Source organism: Sinohyriopsis cumingii, chromosome 2 (assembly GCF_028554795.1).
Source record: "Sinohyriopsis cumingii isolate HCF-2022 chromosome 2, ASM2855479v2, whole genome shotgun sequence".
Classification (NCBI taxonomy): domain Eukaryota; kingdom Metazoa; phylum Mollusca; class Bivalvia; order Unionida; family Unionidae; genus Sinohyriopsis; species Sinohyriopsis cumingii.
In genome coordinates, this window is record NC_142962.1 from 77,131,297 (window position 1) to 77,151,877 (window position 20,581).

Below are 20,581 nucleotides of genomic sequence, written 5' to 3' on the forward strand. Positions count from 1 at the left end.
CTATTCTGAAGGAAAAACAAGAGATTAGAAATCCAGTTCGATTTGAGAAATGAGTTTCGGTCATCATCTGTATTAAATGTAACGATATATTTGGACGAATATACGGCATAATTTATTAAAAGATATATCAACAATGTCGAAATGAAGAGTCTAATAGGAAATGCAATTTTTTGGGAGTAATCTATTTAGTTATTTATATATTTAGTTCAATTCATAAAGAAGATGTCCACTTTGTTTCTAATTTGTAAATGTTCGTAAAGTGACAAACACTTAAAGTTCTTGCGAAACATGGTGTAATAAAATGTAAAGAAACATCATGCAGATTTTTCAAATGTATGCTAGTTTCAAAACTTAGTCAAAATGTATGCTAGTTTTCAAAACTTAGTCAAAATGTATGCTAGTTTTCATACCAAAGTGAGAATGAATCTTACGGCTATTTAGAAGAACGTTCCACCTGTGTTTGAAACATAATGATGATATCAAAAGTAATTCATAACCTAAAGCATTTTTTTAAATTATTATCAGTGTTTAATAACGCAGTCATTCTTGATGCTTTATGCCCGGCATGTGCAATTTCCCCCAGTGCGCGTGGCTGAATAGCGATTTTTAAATGTAGCCGTATGATGAAAATAATAATCAGATAAAACCAGGTCAGGAGCCAGATTTATAAGTGACCACATGCCTGACTTGTACATTCGTGTGTAGGCGCATGCCTGACTTATACATTCGTGTGTAGGCGCATGCCTGACTTGTACATTCGTGTGTAGGCGCATGCCTGACTTATACATTGGTACCATATAGAAGTTAGTCTTTGTGTATCGCAACAACCAGCTTTATCTTGATCAATACGCGTTCTGCTATATCATTCTACACGTCAATACACATTCTTTTCTTTTTCTTTAAGATGTCCTCTAATAGATTATTACGTGGACTTGATTAAACTTCATAGCATAAGTTGTCAAGGCATAACACAATAACTACTCTACCTGACGCGTAAAAGAGTACATAATCTTTCTGATTTTGACAATCAGTAATTACTTACGTAAAAAAAAGGCTCTCAAATCTACAACAAGGAGACCTACTCATTGTTACTCTTGCGAAGACAAAGAAATCAATATAACCACGGTTGTAGCAAGACAAAATCTTTAATGGCAGCCTTTACTATATCATTTAGTTTGATCCAAATTGCTTCGCTTTTCTTTGATGCATTGGCATTAAACCCAAAACATACGTATATATTCTTTAAAAACGAAGACTTAGAGACGCTAAAAAAGCACCATCATTATTCTGCAAAGAATTCCATCTTATACATATTATTCAAAAACTTTATTGTTCCAGTGAATGAGTTTGCATAAATGATGGTTTCCATTTCCTTTTCTTTTGCTTTAACTGCATTTAAGTAATGATGCCAGTAAACAAAATCGTATAAACAAAGAAGAAAAGAAACAAAACAAAACAACAACAACACAACAAAAATAGAATAAACGACAAAATGAACAGTCACTTCTAAACAAGATACAATTATTTATAGTTTGTTTCAATTGATGCATCTCTCTCTCTCTCTCTCTCTCTCTCTCTCTCATCGATACAACTATAATCAGTTGACCAAATTTGCAGGGTACGAAATAGGCTTATGTTTGAAAATAGTCTTGTTTATGGATAATAAAATCTTCAAAGCATACTTTTTTAAACATGAATATATAGATTGACAGAGAGATTGATACAACCTATAAAACTGGCTTAAAGCGAAAGAATGCAATACCCAAAATGCATTCAGCAAGAAACCTTTATAAGGGTTTTACATATCGACATGAATAATTAAAAAGAAAGAACTTATTCATACAAAGACGTTAATGACGTTACAGGCAACTAATTTATTTTATGAGCTAGAGAACCAGCCTATGTGGTGGCGCATTAAATACCCTGTTTAGAAGAAGTAAGGTTGCTAATTGACTGATAATAATTACGGGGTAAAAAGGTCTTTTTCTTCTGAAGACGCTTGCTAATGGGTAAATTGTAATCTCCCGCTGGTTTAAATCTACAACCATTTTCATTTTATCGCTGTCGCCGCACAGGTAGTTCTGGATGTAATCGGAGGATCTCACCGACTTATACTTTTTTTATACTGTGTACATACAAGGGAATCTTTATCAAAATCTGGTACCAGCATATAATTATGATCGTTCTTAAACTTTCCTCTTGGACAGATCATAAATCAGACGTAAGCGTGATTTTCCAATCTTACCACAGTATAATAGTAATTTTGCCAAATATTTGTATAATTGACCATGGGAACCCTTTCATATCCGTTTAATCAGTTAGTTTAGCTGAATTTGTTGTTGTTGTTGTTGTAGGGTTTAACGCCATTTTTCCAGCACACGATAGACTACACATGGCGGCCAGTATTAATGGTGGAGGAAGAACCCGGGAAAACCCCGGAAAGAACCACCGACCCTGTGCTGAATTTATAATTTTGGTAATAAGTTGTCTGTTGCATAAGTTTTAAACGTGTTTACTTACAGCAACAATTTTTGGTCACACTGGATTTTAAATATCGATTGCTTCATATAGTGTCGTGTGATTCTTTCTCTCAGTTGCGGAAATAATACTAATTGTCCCCATAAGTCTGTCTGTCATAAATTCGAGCAATTAAATGTTAGATTATATATTATAGGTTTTCAAAAGTGAAACTATATGATTGAAGCTAGTAAAGTTCAGAGATGAACAATGTACATTTTTTTTTTTTTTTTTTTTATAATACTAACGGTTGTAGACTATTTTCTTCAACCGCATACGTCTACCTGGGCAAAACCAGACTGCTAAATGAGGTTGCGTGATCACGGTCTTTTAGGTGTCGTACTTTGCTCCTGTAATTTAGCAATTTATTTATAACACATTTCGTTTTCTTTTAATTTTCTAAGAACAAATTTTATCCATTTTCTCAGATGTTTGATTGCATTGTGGCTGGATCTCTCTCTGCCTTGGGTACAATGATGCTGGATCTCTGTGTGTGTCTCTCTCTCTGGCTTGGGTACAATGATGCAAATAGTCCAGGAAACATTTCCCTTGATAATATATACAATATATACAACATTTAACTTAGAAGTTCTTTATGACCGAAAGTGACCACTTAGTTTATCAAACGTGGTGGCAATTGATGCATTTGAAGAACCAGGAGCTGGTGCCTAGAGTTACTTCCCTTTGCTATTGCTCTTAACGTACTCGCACACCTTTCATATAAACATTTGCCAGACATCGCCCCCTCTTAAGAAATAAAGGCAGAAAATATAGAATTGAGGTGCAAGGCATATCGTTTTCATAGTCTTAAAAGTTGCCACTTAGATATTTCACTGCTAAGACGTAAAGTGTGATTTGCCGATCATACCTAAAAATATCGAGTACTTTGGTCAAATATTTACATTACGGCTCATGGGAATTGATTTAAATGTCAAGGCAATATCTCATCATTTATGACTCGGCTGAAGCGTGTTATCACATGCGTGTGTGTGTGTGTGTGTGTGTGTGTGTGTGTGTGTGATTTGGATTTTTAACGTAGCTTTAACAATTTTTCAGTCATATCGCTACGATGTCTGCAGTGTGGCAGCTTTATAGTGATGCTAGCACTGTAGCATCATGCCGCAGACATGAAGCATCAAGTCCCACCCGTCACATTATTCTATCACCAGGACGAACAGTCCTAACACTAATCTTTTAATGCTGAGCGCTAAGCGACGCAGCTGCTAGTACCATTTTTACAAATCTTTGGTATGACTCGGCCGGGGTTCGAACCCGTGAACTCCCGTATCCGAGGCATTAATGGCAATAGATGAAGCTAAAACAAAACAATGGTGAAAACTTACCTGTAAAATGCTTAAAATTATAAATAATTCCACCGAATGCTGGCAAAATAATCTCTTTTCTTATGGCACAGTTGTTTTGTATTAGTTTTCTTTTTTTACCTGGAAACTGTCAAGTATAGAATTTATGCGACTGATGTTGATATAAGAACGAATATCATTCCTGAAAGTTTTGTCAGAAAAGATCCAACTAGCTGATCTCCTGTGATAGTGGTTGCCCATCAAGAAAACATCGCATTGAGATTAAATCCACCGGAAGGAAATATCATTCTGAGTGAATGACGGATGGAAGTTTCCAATGCCTGCAAAGAAACAAAAGTTTGTAAAATGACACCGTCCAATTAGGATGTATCCAAGTACTTGCAGCTTCTTCTAATGAGCATCTAGTAGTCAAGCCCTAATAGTTCGTAAAGGAAGTGTGGGTGTTTAGGAAAAACGTAAATTAAAGGCTGAACTCGATACGTCCAGGATACGTCTTTCGAGTTTCAATCACTTAAGACTAAATCATTTGATGTAAGTTAAAAACCTTCTTTGAAAAACATTTTTGGCGTTTTTTTTACAGTGAGAGAAGCCTGTCAGTAATTGACAATTTGAAAAAATATTTTTAAAAATAGAAGAATACTGTATTCAGTGCATAGGACATCTACCCAAATTACATAGACATAAAGAAAACCCACATAGGAGAGTATAAGAAGTGCACGTCCAGTAAGCGTAAGTACTTACAGTTTCATAATAGTTTTCTATTCTCACTGATAAAGAATATAAACTTACAAATTGATACAACATTTTCTCTGATTACTTCTCAATGCATCAATAAATTTCTCTTCAGGTGTGTTCAGATACACAAAGGGATGTAATACTTCAAACGATTGTCCGCAAATCTTGGACAGCAGCAAATGTAATGACACTAGCTTATTTGCCCGTCCTAGGAAGGTAATAAAAAAGTATATTTAAAATAAAAACAATTGGGATGAGTGAGTTTAAATGAAAGTTAGAAGACAAAAATACAAAAAAGTAAAAAGAAGCATTAGGATAATATAGGTGTCTATACATAAGATTCTGTTTCTACATTATTAAGGTCGTATTATGTACAGAGCTGGTCTTTATATTTAAATTTTTCAATGCGTAATGAATTAGCCTTAACCTCAAATGACCCTCTTCTCAATTTACAGTATATATTCCTAATACAAGATTGTCTAAGCAGAGCAAATATCTCCAACATATAAATTTACTTTTAATATCCTATATTCTCTCGGCCTATCAATGTTATCTAAATGCAAATTTTATGTATCTATACCTTTATATTTATACTTTCATTTGTTCCTAAAGATCTCATTTGATCCCCTATCCATGGTTCTACTACGCACAACAAAACCATATCTCACTAAAATTTTCTTAGCAGTATGAAATTGTTGAGCTACTACTTGTACCCTCAAGCCAAGTATTTTACAACACAATTTGGTCAATTGATTATCTGATACTCGGATTAGTTTCAACCAATATTTGTTTGGTCTGGTTTTTATATACAGATTTTGGGGAGCTACAACCTAGTTATCCAAGCAGAAAACTGTTACGACTCGATTTGCCTAACTGCCAGATGTATTTACATAATTTATCATACACTCTTTCTACAGCACGGGCTTTACTAAAGCCCAATACTTCAGAAACGTAAGTCAAAACTGGCAAAATTGTAGTGTCAAAAATGTTAACAAATATTTACAGAGAATTTTTAAAATGTAATCAATTTAATTTTCAGAGCATGCACTGCCTTAGATGCGAGTTCTGATAATTGTTTTATGAAACTTGTTATTTATTGCTTTCCTAGCCTCATGGTCAGTAATACATATGACAAGATCATCATATGTTTGTGTTATTCAAGGAGTGCAATGTACCAAATGAGCCAGGACTAGGAGGATTATGTACACTCTGAAAATGCCCAAACCATCTTAGATTGGAGATCTGTTGTTGGTCATACCATAATCTACATCTACATAAATTCCAAAATGCAATAGACTCTCTATTTTGTAAGAGGAGAGACTATCCTATTTTTAATGTATTTTCACATTGACCTCTCTTTTTTAGGCTGATTTCCCTTCTTTTAAGACAAAGGTAAGTTTCCAAGTTTTGTGCAGATCTATTAAACCTAAAGATTATTGGGGCTTTCAAAACAACGTTTACGGTATGGTGACTCCGCAGGTTAAACTACAACATGTTCCCTATAGAATAAAGGTCACACCTTCAGCTCAAAAGTCATACAACCAATTTGCTGACCATGTTAAATGAAAGGGCAATAAAGCAAGTATATTGCTGACCTTGTCTGAGGAGAGGTTAATAAACTCACGAATGCTTTAATCAATAGCAATCACCCGAGCACATGATTCAGTTGGTGTATTTTATCAATACAGAAAGGATTTGGAAGCAATATATGGGACTAACTTTAGTACTGGCTGTAAATAAAACACCTCGATGTCAGAGCAATTACGCCTAATTTGCATGATGGTTATTTTATTGTCCCCAGGGCGAGGTCAGCAGCGCCCAATGTATTATAATGATATACGTAAATTTGAATTACTTATTCTGCATACGATTGGAACAGACAGGAGACCTTTAATATATAACAAATGGACTTTAACTAAGCAAGAAAACACAAGGTCGAGGAGAGCAGACGCACTTTGGGTACGCTCTAAACCAAAGAGGATTAACCACCTGAGTTGTGCTATATGCACTAGGTCTAGCAAATATCTGCCCTGTGGAGAGGTATTAGATGTTTGTAAGGGTCAATATTGAAAATTTGTAACTGTTTACAAATAGGGAACACTAGTTGCCTATTTGGTTTTCTTGCTTTACTATCTTTTTTTCACTTTTTCTTGCTTATCAATATTTTATTTTGTATTACACATTTTCGCCTTTTTGTATTTCATATTTTCGTTGTTTTTTTTTAAAATTGTTTTTTAGTTTAAATTCTTACAGTTTGTGAGGATTAGATTTTGATGTAGAAAACTTGTTTGTTTTTGGAAATTGTGTTTTGCATTTTCATGCATTTACATTAATCGCAGTAGTGTGAGACCTGCTCACTCAAAATCCTTTTCAGCTTGGAGTGAGCTCTATTCAAGCTTAAGCAATCACAACAATGGCCCAAGTAGAGATAGAGACAAGACTGAGGCTTTATTTTGAAACCAGAATAGAGGGGTCGGAGGGGCATCAAAGGGTTGTAGCCTACCGCCCCGGGGTATGTCAAACCATTGACTTTGGGAGGGTAAATGTCATACCAAGGCAAGCGGAAATTTTAACGGCCTTAAGAGTGAGGGGGATCAACATAAATGACATTGACGGTTTACAAAGTGGGGAGATAGGAAGGTTTGTGCTATACCTCAAGAATAAGGATACTCCACTGTTAAAAGAAAACAATATAGAAATAAAAGGGATAAGTCCACAAAACAGAACCAATCGTGAGGGGGATAGGACCCAAAATGGTGGAAGTTTTTTATCTGGACTCCCACTCGAAGTTAACACGAGCGAGATAGCGGAGAAAATACAAAATAAATTTAAGGTCATGGTGGCATCAGGGAAGATGGCCACCTTGCATGGCTTCAAGGAAATTAAAACTGGAGGGAGGATCCTATCAGTATTCAAATATGAGGCCAACAAAATACCGGCCTACTTTTACGTCATGGGTTTCCCCATACGCAGTTGGTATAGGGGATGTGAACAAGAGAGGACTTGCCCCAGATGTCGTCAAGTAGTGCATGCCCCAAGAGACTGTAAGGAGCCAATACCCAATAATGGAGCATAGAGGCAGACATATGCTGACAAAGCGGCATAGCATCATGTAAATCTGGAGAACGCAGACATGGACAGGATGCAGCAGGACATATCAAAAGTCCTGTCTGAAATAAGGGCCCATGAAGGAAACATACAAACACAAGACGAATCAATAATAAAACGAAGAGAACGAAGAGAACAACAACCTCAGAGGGAGGGAATAGAGGATGGAGACATAGAACACGAACAACGGAGAGAAGATGTAGATGAAATCACTAACTCGCAAGAAAAGGAAAAGTGGGAGAACTACCTAACCCCTCTCAAGAAAACAAAAAGTGATACGCAAACGGGGATCAACTTGAGACCCAGATTCCAAATACTAGCAGAAGAGGAAAGTAGCATAGAGGGAGAAATACAAGAAGAGACGGCCCTGGACGATCTTGTTGGATTTAAACCATTGACATCAACCCCTACAGCACCGCTAAGAAAAAGAAAACACGAGAAATCACTATCAGCGTCGGCATCACCCATAAGCGACACCACGCCGACAGATGAAATACAAGTAGCCGTGGGGAACAAAAAGAAAATTATAAGGAAGGGAAACCATAACTCAGACATCATAGACAAACCAGACAGCGAGGAAGAAAGAGAAGAAACCATAGAGAAAGCAAATGTAGAACACCTAGAAAGAGAAATAGAGAACGATACGGAAAAGGAAATGGACGTAAGCAATGGAACAGACATGGAATTGACAAATATGGGCTATAACATTGAACTAACAAAACCTGAGAGAGAAGGTGGATCAAACACCAAAGAGGTGACAGATGAGGGCCATGTGCCCCCAGATACTCAAATTTCAAATTAATATATCTCACATTTAAGCAAACATAGATTTATAATGATATTACTACAAACGCTTGGTATCAATTTTAAATAAAGGAAAAGAACAGAGCGGCCACCTGAGGGAAACAGAAATGGAGAGATAAAACATCCGACTAGCATCAATAAATACAAATGGACTAGATAAGGGAAAAATAAACAAATTAATAGATTTAAATGAATATGATGTAATATTGGTTCAGGAAACACACAACAATTTTTTTTATGAATATAAGACAAAATTAGAAGAAGAGTTTAATGCAATAGTGATTATTAATAATTGTAGAAGTGATGACATAATGATAAGGGTGTGTAGCAACTATAATTAAAAATAGGAGGGGTTTAAATTGGGAAAGGGTAGATAAGGGTGAAAATTTCAAGGGTATGATGATTCACATAAAGCTGGAAAAAATTCATATTATTAACGTCTATTTTCCAGCAACTAGATATAAAAAACATGAATTTATTCAAAATGTACACAAATATTTAAATGATCACACAATGGAACCATGTATTATGGGGGTGATTTTAACTGGGTGGGGGACGATATTGACAGAATTGGAGGCTTAACAACAAATGATTTAACTGCGAAACGTATAATGGAAGAACTTATGCAGAAACATAAATTAAATGATATATACAGAGAAACAAATTTACTTAGGACCGAATACACATATGAGTATAAAAATGAAAAAGCTAGTAGATTAGACAAGTTCATTGCAACATGTTTTCAGGATAATCTATATAAAAATGCAAAAATACATGATTTTAAAATTTCTGATCATAAATTAATAAGTCTCGATTTTAAAATACTAAGTAAAACAAAATGGGGAAAGGGAGTATGGAAACTAAACAACAAAGTCTTAGAAGTAAATGATTTTAAAGAAGAAATACAAAATGAATTAGAAAACTTTAAAAAATGTGGTAACAGAGATACAATTACGGATTGAGATATTTTAAAAAATAAAATTAAAAAATTACGGTATATCATTCTGTAAAAAGGAAAAAAAACTACAAGAAATGGAAAAACAAGAAATTAAAATTCTTCTAAAAGGGAAATTACCAGAGGAACAGATAAAGCAATTACAAAACCAACTGAACAAAATCACTGATGAGGAAAATAGAGGGTTTGAATTAAGAGCGGGAAGATACAACACCATATACAAAAAAGCAAATGGACTATATAAAAGAGAGGAATTAAGGGGGGGGGAAGCAACTAGAGAAAATAAATGAAAATGGGAGGGAAATAACAGGGAAAGACGAAATACTAAGGAAAATTAAGGATTTTTATACCAACTTGTATACTTCACAAAACATTGATCAACTAACTATAGATGAATATCTAAATGATATTATATGTGATAAGATATCATCAGAACCTATGACTCATGGCGGAATTCTATAAAAAAAATTCCAAAGTGAGTTAGCGCCGATTCTGGAAAATTTATATAATAACATTCTTTTAAAAAATGACATGATAAAGGAAACAATGAGAGAAGGGTTAATAACAATTATATACAAAAGGAAAGGGGATAGGGAAAACCTAAACAACTGGAGACCCATCTCCCTCCTAAATATAGATTACAAGATTGTAAGCAAAATTTTAGCCAATTGAGTTAAATTATGTCTAAATGAAATATTAAATGTAAACCAGTCGTGTGGGGGGAAGGTACGAAATGTGCAAAATAATATCTTAAATATAAGAACGATAATTGATTATTTAAACGAAACAGGTCAACCAGGTGCTATGGTACTTTTTGACCAAGAGAAAGCTTTCGACAGATTGGAAAATAACTATACACAAAAGGTATTAGAGAAATTTGGAATTGGAATTAACTTCCAAAACTGGACTAAAATCCTGTACACTAAAATAACAGCTAGAGTACAGGTAAACGGCGCTGTCACGGATAAATTTGATATTCAAAGATCGGTGAGGCAAGGCTGTCCACTATCTATGCTATTATACGTAATAGCAATTGAAATACTAAGTATCAAAATACGGAATAACAAAAATATCGAAGGTATAAAAATCCCCAATCTGAAAGAGGATTTAAAATGCTCTAACATGCCGATGACTGTACTAACTTCATAAAAGACCAAAATTCATTTAAACATCTCCAAAAGGAATACGAATCATTTGGAAAAGCATCAGGGTCGCAAATAAATCATGATACAACAGAAATACTAAAAATATGGAACCTTTGGGAAACCACCCCGGTTTACCACCACACTTGATCAAGGTAACTGCTAAAGCTTTAGGAATCTTCTTCGGGAAAAACGAAGAAAGAGAAAACTACAAACATTTATACAAAAAAAAAAAAAAATCAAAGAGAATATCGAAATCTGGGCACTAACGCCATTATGCATAATGGAGCGTGCACAAGTAGCAAAAACCATACATGTACTCTAACATGAACTATATAATAAACTCCATAGATTTAGATTTTTTTGTAGATAAGATAGATAAGGTAATTATAAACTATATATGGAACTTCAAGACACATTACGTCCAAAAATCAACATTATATAGAGCTAGAACAAAAGGGGGCTTAGCCTTACCATGCCCCATTTTAAAAAAGAAATACAAATATTATAAACAGATTCAAAAGACTACCGACAATACCAAAACGTCCATGGGAAGCCCTATACGTATATTGGTACAGCTTCACCTTAAGGAACAGGTAAGATATTTATAAAAATAACAAGTTATGCAAAAAGTTAGAAGTACCTAGACATTTCAGACATACAATGGAACTTTTATGCAAGTTTTGGGACAAAACGGAACTCTGGGAAAAGGACATACCTAAGACATATGACTGGATTAGGGAATATGAAGCATAAAATAAAAGAAATAAAGTATAGTAGGAAAAAATCCATATAGATTGGGATAGAGTGTGGAGGCATTGGGCCAACATCAGATCAGTTAAAATACTAAGTCTCATATTTAAATATTTGCATAATGCGTGGCTAACAGGCGAGACTACCTTGAGAAGAAGGATGATTCGCACAATAATCAAATGTCCCATGTGTAAAACATCCACCAAATATCATGCCATCGCACAATGTGAAAGAAGGCAGGATGACCGGATTAAACTGATTATGGAGAAATGTTAAAAAAAGAGATATCACAGGAAACATATTCTATATTTGGACGGGAATTTCGACAAAAAACAATAATTAAGATAACAGGTTACATTACAAAAACAATGATGGTCTGTGGCCAGGTAATAACAATTAAACAAATAACTAACATAGGCCATCATAAGCGATAGAATTATTTAAAATTCAAAAATTAAGGACTAATTAAAGTCAGTAAAAATCACTTGATATCTCTCACAACTTAAATATAAAATGGATTTATATACCAAACAGGGAACAATGGTGAGAAAGGGGTCTTGGTATAGCGCTCATTACGAGCGCTAACGCAAACGCGAGTTAAGACCTCGTTCCCACCCCGATCTCCCTGGGAGGTGGCTACCCCCCCCCAACCCCAACCCCTCAAAAAAACCCAACAACATATAAATGTAATATACCGTTAAACACTAATTAATTTGCATGTGTTGATATACCAAAATACCAAACAGGGAGTAGGGATAAGAAAGTAGCCTTGGTATAGCGCTCATTATGACCGCTAACGCAAACGCGGGCGAAGACCTCGTTTCCACCCTGACCTCCTGGAAAATGGCTAATATATCGTTAAACACTTATTAATTTGCAAGTGGTTATATATAAATATCAAACAATCCTTAGGGAATATTCCCCTTACCTTTAAATATACAAAAGGACAGGGTATCTGTATAGGGAAAGTAAGAGGTAATGACGTCATGGGGCTATATCACATGGCGCCACGCGAAGTGGAAAGGGCCATAAAAGAGCCTAAGAAAAACACCCCATATGGAACTAGTACATGCAAAACACAAAAACACAACACCTCTACTTATTTCTAACTCTCTCTCTCTCTCTCTCTCTCTCTCTCTCTCTCTCTTAACTATACAGCTCCCGTACTGTATAGTTGACTAGTATAAATTGGAATTTTGGACACAATAAATAACAGAGGGGGCCAAAACTTGAGTCGGGTGAAATACAACAAATAAATAAAGTATGGAACCTCACTCGAGTACAGCCCGCATCATTTCAAAGAAATAATTATGCGATGAGCGACACATATAAGCACGCACGTAAAACACTAAGCTTTTTTCTAATTTTTTCTATTGAAAATAGTACACCGCTCAGTTGCCCTTTCAAAAATGATTAATAAAGTATATTAAAAGAAAAATAAAAATCTAGTACTAAGACAAACTGGGGAAATTTGACTAATATGCTGTCTCAACACGGAAACTAATATAGCATTCACACACATAGCAATACACATATAGCAAACACTAGACTAAGGGGATCTCTGGCAAAGGTCACAAACACGAACTAGAGGAGCGAATTCGAGCTAGGTGAAATAAACTTGGCTCTGATGAACATCCCTATAGAAAACACTAGGAAATATAAATACCCCATCAAAATTTTAAAATAATTAAATTGTTGATTGAAACTTCTTTCTATAAAAATAAATCAAACAACATACCTGGGGGATACACTTACACATAAAACACTTTTCACTTTTTTTGGAAATGGGGGGCATCTGTCTGGTGCCCACCCCCAAAAAAAGAAAAAAAGAAAACACATTGCATGTGCCCAACATATGTTTACACACCTTCAAGAATGAACGTGTGGACTATTTTTCCAACGTAGATATATATATATATATATATATATATATATATATATATATATATATATATATATATATATATATATATATATATATATATATATATATATATAATAAATATATATATATATATATATATATATATATATATATAAAGCTTGCGTGAGGAGAAAAAGACAGTAATAAAGTTTGCGACAAAGAAATGACACGAACAAAGGTATGTGATGATTTATAAGAAAATAGTCGTGTCTTGCCATTTTTTTTTCCTCATAGGGACAGACAACTTAATTTTTATATAGTGTTCAGCAATTTTCTGATTCAAATAATGGTGTGTCAGGCACGGCAAAGGATGGAACTCCTCCAGTGAATCGGGCGTGACGATATTATTTTCGAACTCGCAGTGGAGTGTGTTTATCTCTAAGAAAGAGGACTTTTTGTGGCGTGCGTCTTAACGTATATGTTATTACGTACCAGCACAGAGTTAACCTTTAAAATTACTTTGGTGTCAGCAAAGTGTCATCATCCACCGGAAGAACTCACTTTTAATATCCACAACCTCGGAGGTATTATGTCCATGTGTTGTCTAAAATTTTCTTCTCTACTGAACTGTGAGGAAGCATGTCTTTTTATGCGACTGTTGTACACATAGATCTATTTATAACAGAGGTGTGAAGCACAGTTATATTTATTGCATATTGAACAACGATGATTTTCGTCTATTCCATATTTGAGCCAATTGTGTTTAATCTAAACCATGAATATACAAATTGCATATTATTAACGCTAACTCTACTTTAACTTGAGAACATTGTAAGACAGTCGTCCATACAGATAAGATATCATAAATCTGCGTGGAGACGAAAATCGGTATACAGTAGCCTAACCTTATATATGGCCACCCAAACTTGATAAATCCAAGTTGAAAGAAGTCTTCTGATGACTACAAGGGAATAATTAGAAAAAGAGAAGAATGTTTATTTAACTTACAGTTAGAAGGAAGGGTGTTTGAATAAATATGAGATTAATATAGTCCATTCGCAATGTAACTAGAGACAATCAGTTTTGTTTTCACACAAGTCTGGAATATCGTGTAGCCATTAAGAAAAGTGAGTACCACTATAACCTTGATGTTGCAATCAATTATTTTATCTATAGTTGAAACGGGTATATCTGACCTGACTGGGGTGATCCTGTCATTTACAGAGGAAACTTGATAGCAAGGGTGTTATTTCAAGATGTTTGCTCTGTTACAAACCGTTATAAGTAATGGGATCATATATTGCAAAGACTACGAATTACACTTTTACCTGACTGTTAAGAATGGGCAGAATAGGAGATGCACAAAATGGAATAAAAGCAGAAACAAAAGAGAAAAGGGATACAAGCTCTCATAGACTTGTATAATCAAAATGAACATACCAGTAATTATGTTGTTTTAATCGCCTTGATGTGATCATATCCTTCTCTGAAACAGTTTGAGCCTGATAATGTTATATTTAAATAGTTACAGGAACATATTGTTATATCTAACAGTCAACGTTCCTTTAGAGGCTACATTTACGAAATTGTATAATTTTGATACTTAGACTTTAATGATGCGTTTAACAGCATCATGTGTGGGTAGGCGGCCACTTGTCTTGCATACGAATGCTTATTTTGCATGCTAATATTTAAATGGAAAGTAATTCCTTATGAGTCCATGCCGCTAAGCTAATAAGTAATTATCTGAATTAACCTTTATTATGACACTGGACTAATAGCATACCCGTTTTCTCTGGGAAATCAGTTTTAATTTCAGTCCCGTTCAAATAACGTTAATAGAAGAACGGTCTCCAGAGTCGAAGCGCAAAATCTAATTTATAAAGCCAAATTAAGATGTGAAGAAATGTGATCGGTATAACTCGAGAAAGGATACTTTGATACACCAATCATAAAGACAAAAATAAAAAAATTTAAAAAAATACAGCGACAGAGGGAAAATATGAATGAAACGTTGTTAATGATGGAAGCATGAGAAACTTACGGACGAGATATCATTATTTGAAGACAATAATGGAAGCAACAAAAACACCAGACGAGACAGTTATCTGAAGACATTGATTATACCCCCAAATGAAGAATGATAATTAGTAAAAAAATCAAAGATTTCTTCTAAGCAAATTACAAAAAAGAAATACATCTGAAAGGGAAATTAAAAGGCGTATATATAGTTAGAAATACAATTTAGTTATTCATTAAATTAACGTTAAATGTCATGGCTTGTTTTGATAGCAGATCACACTTCAAACAACAATTCCCTCTCGGCCGTATTCAAAGCTTAAACGCGCTTCTAGGAATATAGGAATACAGTTAGCTGTAGTTTTCACCGATGTTCGTTCTCACGCTTTCTGATATTATTTCTCATGTCACTCTGTCTTGTCTTCCAATCATTAGATCCCGAATAAAATGTAAGTACTCCTCTTCCCTCATTAATGTAAATTGCATGCTGAAGCTAACACTAACGGACAAAAATCATATAATAATAGCTTTTGATTTGATACTGGATTGAATAGCGAAAAGGAATAGTCTACGAACTGTTTTCGTTAGCATTTGAAAAAAAATAATATGTCCTCGTATAGGCTGACTTGTAAAGTAGCCAGTAATAATATGAGAGTTCGTGGCCACGAATTATATTTATCTAGTAGTGACTTTTGCTGGCGTGGACACAGCCGTCTTAATGTAATACTGTGTGAAAAAAGCAACACACTCCCATTTCCCTTATTCTTGCATTAAAGACACATAATAACTTCCAAACTATTGTGCGTAAAAAGAATAATACACAGCAGAATACTTTCTAATTACTGTTTTAAAAACAGAAAAGATGGAGTTCGTTCTTGCTATTGTGTAAAAACAAATTAAAAAACACCGGACCACTGTACTTGCTATTTTGTGAGAAACAAATCGCCAGACCACTTTATCAATTACTGCACGGAAACACAAAATCTCTAGACCCCTTCCCATAATATTGTGTAGAAATAAAATCAAATCATACCACTCTTCTTCCTGCTGCTTGAAAACGAAAAATAATACACCAGAAAACTTTGATTACAACCAAGGTGCGAAAAAAAACGTCTTTCACATGGATACTATTGATTGGCTTTAGCTAAAATCCGGCAAAGCTCAAACATATGACACATTTAGGATGAGAACATTATCAGGCAATAATATGGTAAGTTAAACAAAGTTCCAATAAAGCTCTATCTAATTTGGAACATTCATTTGGGTGTGATTTGCAGACCTTTTATATAGCCTTTATAAGACAAGTTACATAAAACAATCAACATGATCTACACAAATGAGGACCGAAACATAATTCTCTCACCAGTCATCACTACAACATCATAATTTGTTTTCTTCTGAAATAACTGTATTAATACATTGGCCAATTGCAACATAAGTTACAATAAATAAATATTTTGTTTGCAAGACATTTAAAGATAGAAATATTATAGAATAGTTTCCGAAACACAAAGTAACGACGATGTTCTCTGAGCTTGTTTAAACAATCATGAAGACCCTACACCATGATACGCTGGTGTACTGGTTGGATTTGCTAAGTATTTGACGCTTTCGTTTAATAGCTTTTGTCATTAGTTTGCTTTATCATTGTACCTTGCACAGGTTTTATTGGTGAATCTAATTTGTACATGACGTAGACGATGCTAATCATCGCAAAAGGTTTAATATCGAAAGCGCATTTCAGATCCACATTACTTTCCTCCATCTCGTTCTCTTTAATTCATTGCAGAATAAATAATATGTTAAACTAGATTATATGCAGTTCTGGTTTAAAAACAAAAGTAGCGAATTTGTCATTTTGAATCTTACGTTCATTGGGGAGCAAATCGTATGCTTCATTCTACGGTAATTTATCTCCCTGAGATAAGCTTTACTCTATACTGTTTGTATCTAAAGTTGCTAAAATTTATTAAGGTTGCTTATCATCAGCCTGTGAAATTGATATGTTGCTTCCATCTTTGAATGCGTTGCATTAAGATAATGGGTCAGAATGTTTGTTTTTTTACACTAGTTATATGAGGTATGTACTTAAAGTAAGGGGTCATTGGGGTCATACTGATTTAGGGGATAAAGTAACTTGAGATCGATACGCTACTAACTGGCACTTATTAAATCTGTATACTTGAACACAAATAATGGGGCTTTGCATGTTTGCAAGGTCTAAATGTATGGATACGTGCAATAAGTATCGTCAGCCGCTATTGCATAACAATTTCAACCTAGGGCGGAGTGATATAAAGGAAGAACAACTCAGTAGGGAGAAATTATTTATACTCCTGTTCATTTACTTTTTGAATCTGCTCTTCATACATTCATACATTTAATCTTTGCAACTTTCTAAAGTGCGTGTCAACGTGGTCAAGTAGGCGCATTTACTGTCTTTAGTTAAATATTAATTGCTGTTCTGAATTTTACTTTTATTTAGTTGAACCAAAATCAATTCAATTCTGAGTATTCAATGCTCTGCACGTTCGCTCTCGTCAAAAAGCATTCAGACTCTTACAATGGTGGTCAGTTCAAAACAAGGGCAAAACAATGATGGCTTTTGGTCTAAACTCGGGGTAAAAAATATGAATTTTGTTTTTAACATCTTTTATTGTGACATCGCAGCACACGACGTTAGACCCGGTTTGTATTGGTCAATCCTCTAGGTATATCTCGTCCAAAAATCATATATACATTATATACAAAATTTTCTTCACAAAGTAATGAACAAAATTTTGTAGTATATGTTTGATTGTTTGTTTCTCTTACAGCAGTGAGCAAAGAGTGTGTTTTTTTTCTAAATTTGGTTTGTTTTTATGAAGTAGTTGAGAAACGTAGTCTGTTTTATTCTGTTTATCACACAGTATTGATTAAGGTGGTTTGGAGGTCTTTTGCGATTGTCACATGGTAGTGAGGAAGTGGTCGTGGGGAAGGGGTTACACAGTAGTAAGAAAATGGTCAAACTTTTTCTATCTTTTCACTCGGTAGTCATGTAGTGGTATATCTTCTCTGTTTTCACCCAGTAGTAAGTAATGAAGTTTGGTTGACGGTATTTTGTTTTGGTGTTTCACACAGTAGTGTGAGCAAAGTGAGCTGGATATTTGTTCGCACAAAGTAGTAAAAAAAAGTGGTCTGATCTGGCTATCTTATTTTTCACACTTTAGTAAGAACAGTGTTGTACCCTTCTTTTCTGTGTTTTTTTTTTTGGTGTTAGTTGAGGAAGTGATCTAGTGGTGTTTATTTTCCACACAGTTGTAAGAAAAACCGTCTGGTATTGTAGTGTGAACCTTTATTTTTCAAACAGTTGTAGGAGAAGTAATCTGTCGTTTTGTTAATTTGTATAGTTTAGCTTTTCACAAATCAGCAACGGAGAGACAAAAAATTGACACATCGTTAAGAAAGAGATCCGACTTTTGACACATCAGTAAGGAAGAGATAAAAAAATACTGACACATCATTAAGGAAGAGATCCAAAATTTGGACACATCAGTAAGGAAGAGACAAAAAATGCTGACACATTATTAAGGAAGAGATCCAAAATTTGGACACAGTAGTAGGAAGTGTTCCGGATGTTTTGCATTTAAACAGTGGTAAGGGGGTGCTAAGTTGTTGGATTTTCAACCAGTAGTAACACAGTGGGTTGATATTTCATGTGTTTGTTTTCATGCAGTAGTTGGGAATAGTAAGGGAAAGGGTTAGTGATCTAGTTTCATTATGACTATGGTTTGTTTGGCTGTTTTTTAATATACCATAAAGACAGGAGTAGTAAGTAAAGTGGAATGGTGTTTTTAAAAAATAAATTTAGCATATCGATGTGTTCCCAACTCGACCCCCCCATGTTTAATTTTTTATCGATTACTGCTTCTTTACAACTCTAGTTTATTGCCAAATGGAATTAACGAATATACAGGTGCATGGAATGGAGTTTAATCAGAACATTTCGTGACTAAGGAGAGTGTTCGAAAACGGTGATACGTCCCCAGTGGTGAACGTGCTGATTCTATGCCTCATGAGAGAGAGAGAGAGAGAGAGAGAGAGAGAGAGAGGGAGGGAGGAGACGCATGTCTATAAAATGTGTCCCTCTATCCCTTAAGTTCTTATGTTTCCGATTTTAAAATCAGTTCTTAATATATTGTAGATTTGTGTGATTTGATCTCTGTGATTATAAATCTTTCCTATAACTCTGCATCGCTCTCTGCAGTCGATTGATTTAGTAATTCCAGCTCCTCTTTGGTATCCAAATTCAGCCTGATAGACACAAAGTAAACATCACTGTGTGGCTGGGACTCTTTCAGCACAATACGTTCATGCAAAGAATGGATCACTTGTACCTACAGTTGGCATTTTACTGACTAAGAATCAAGTTTTGCATTTAATGCGTATCTCATATTTTACTCCCAAAAAATAAATTATGAGATATATCCTTTTCCATTAACATATGCCACCATTATAGACTTATAGATTTAATTCGTAAAGCTTTATTTGGCGAAGTCGAAACAATTATATAATCCTTGAAAGCTACAACTTTTCCGCCATGAGCTGATTCATGTTCCTGTCCCCGAAAACTTTTAATCAAAATGTCTCTTTTTGAAGAGCGCGAGATTACAGATTTAATTAAATGAGCATAGAACTTGATCGTATAATTGATTTTGTTCTCGAGAACAACGATTGATTTCGACTGGGGCTTTAAAAACACTGTATTAAAATCTTATATGGATTATCCGCAATTTTATTTAATTAAATCACTTTTAAACTATTGGTTCATCCTGGGACCCAATTTGCATTTGGTTGTGTCAGCAATATTAAAATAGAGAAAAGAAAGGCATGTGCCTTCCAAGAGTTTAATCGAAAAATGAAATAAGAGATTTGTACCGTTTGTCACCATAATGCCTTTTGTTATTAATTTATCTTGTCATTTAGAGGCGATGTTTTGAGGATTAAGATTTGTTCAAATAAAATAAAATTGTATTCAAAATGACTTTTCACAAGAAAAGAGAACAGCCTAATTATATCTCATAATGAAGTAAGCTAATTGTGAAACTGTCATGCCACATTCGCATTACAAAATATAGTTCAAACGTTTATCGGACGAAGTAATCTCGGATAGTACTTCTCTTATGTGTCCAATCCACAGAATCTTCATAAAAAAATGTTTTTAGACAGAAACAGTGTAGTTCTTGTTTTCTTTCTGTCGTTGGACTGTCCGTTACTTTGCTGTAACAAGGTGATGTTTCATGGCATACGTGTGGTGCTTAGACAGGAAGTGACGTTTGGATCGAGTTTCGTGGACTCAGAGGATAAGCAGTTTAAAATGAAA

The 20,581-nt window shown here is 34.6% G+C and overlaps 1 long non-coding RNA gene across 2 annotated transcripts in view; it reads right to left on the reverse strand.

The window, feature by feature from the left end:
* Nucleotides 1–20,581, reverse strand: part of LOC149805227 (uncharacterized) — a 124,398-nt gene that overhangs the window by 274 nt on the left and 103,543 nt on the right. For both annotated transcript variants that reach the window (XR_016418359.1, XR_016418365.1), the window contains one exon: nt 1–4,159. This exon is cut by the window's left edge and continues 274 nt beyond it. This is a non-coding gene — a long non-coding RNA (uncharacterized LOC149805227). The remainder of the gene's footprint in view (nt 4,160–20,581) is intronic.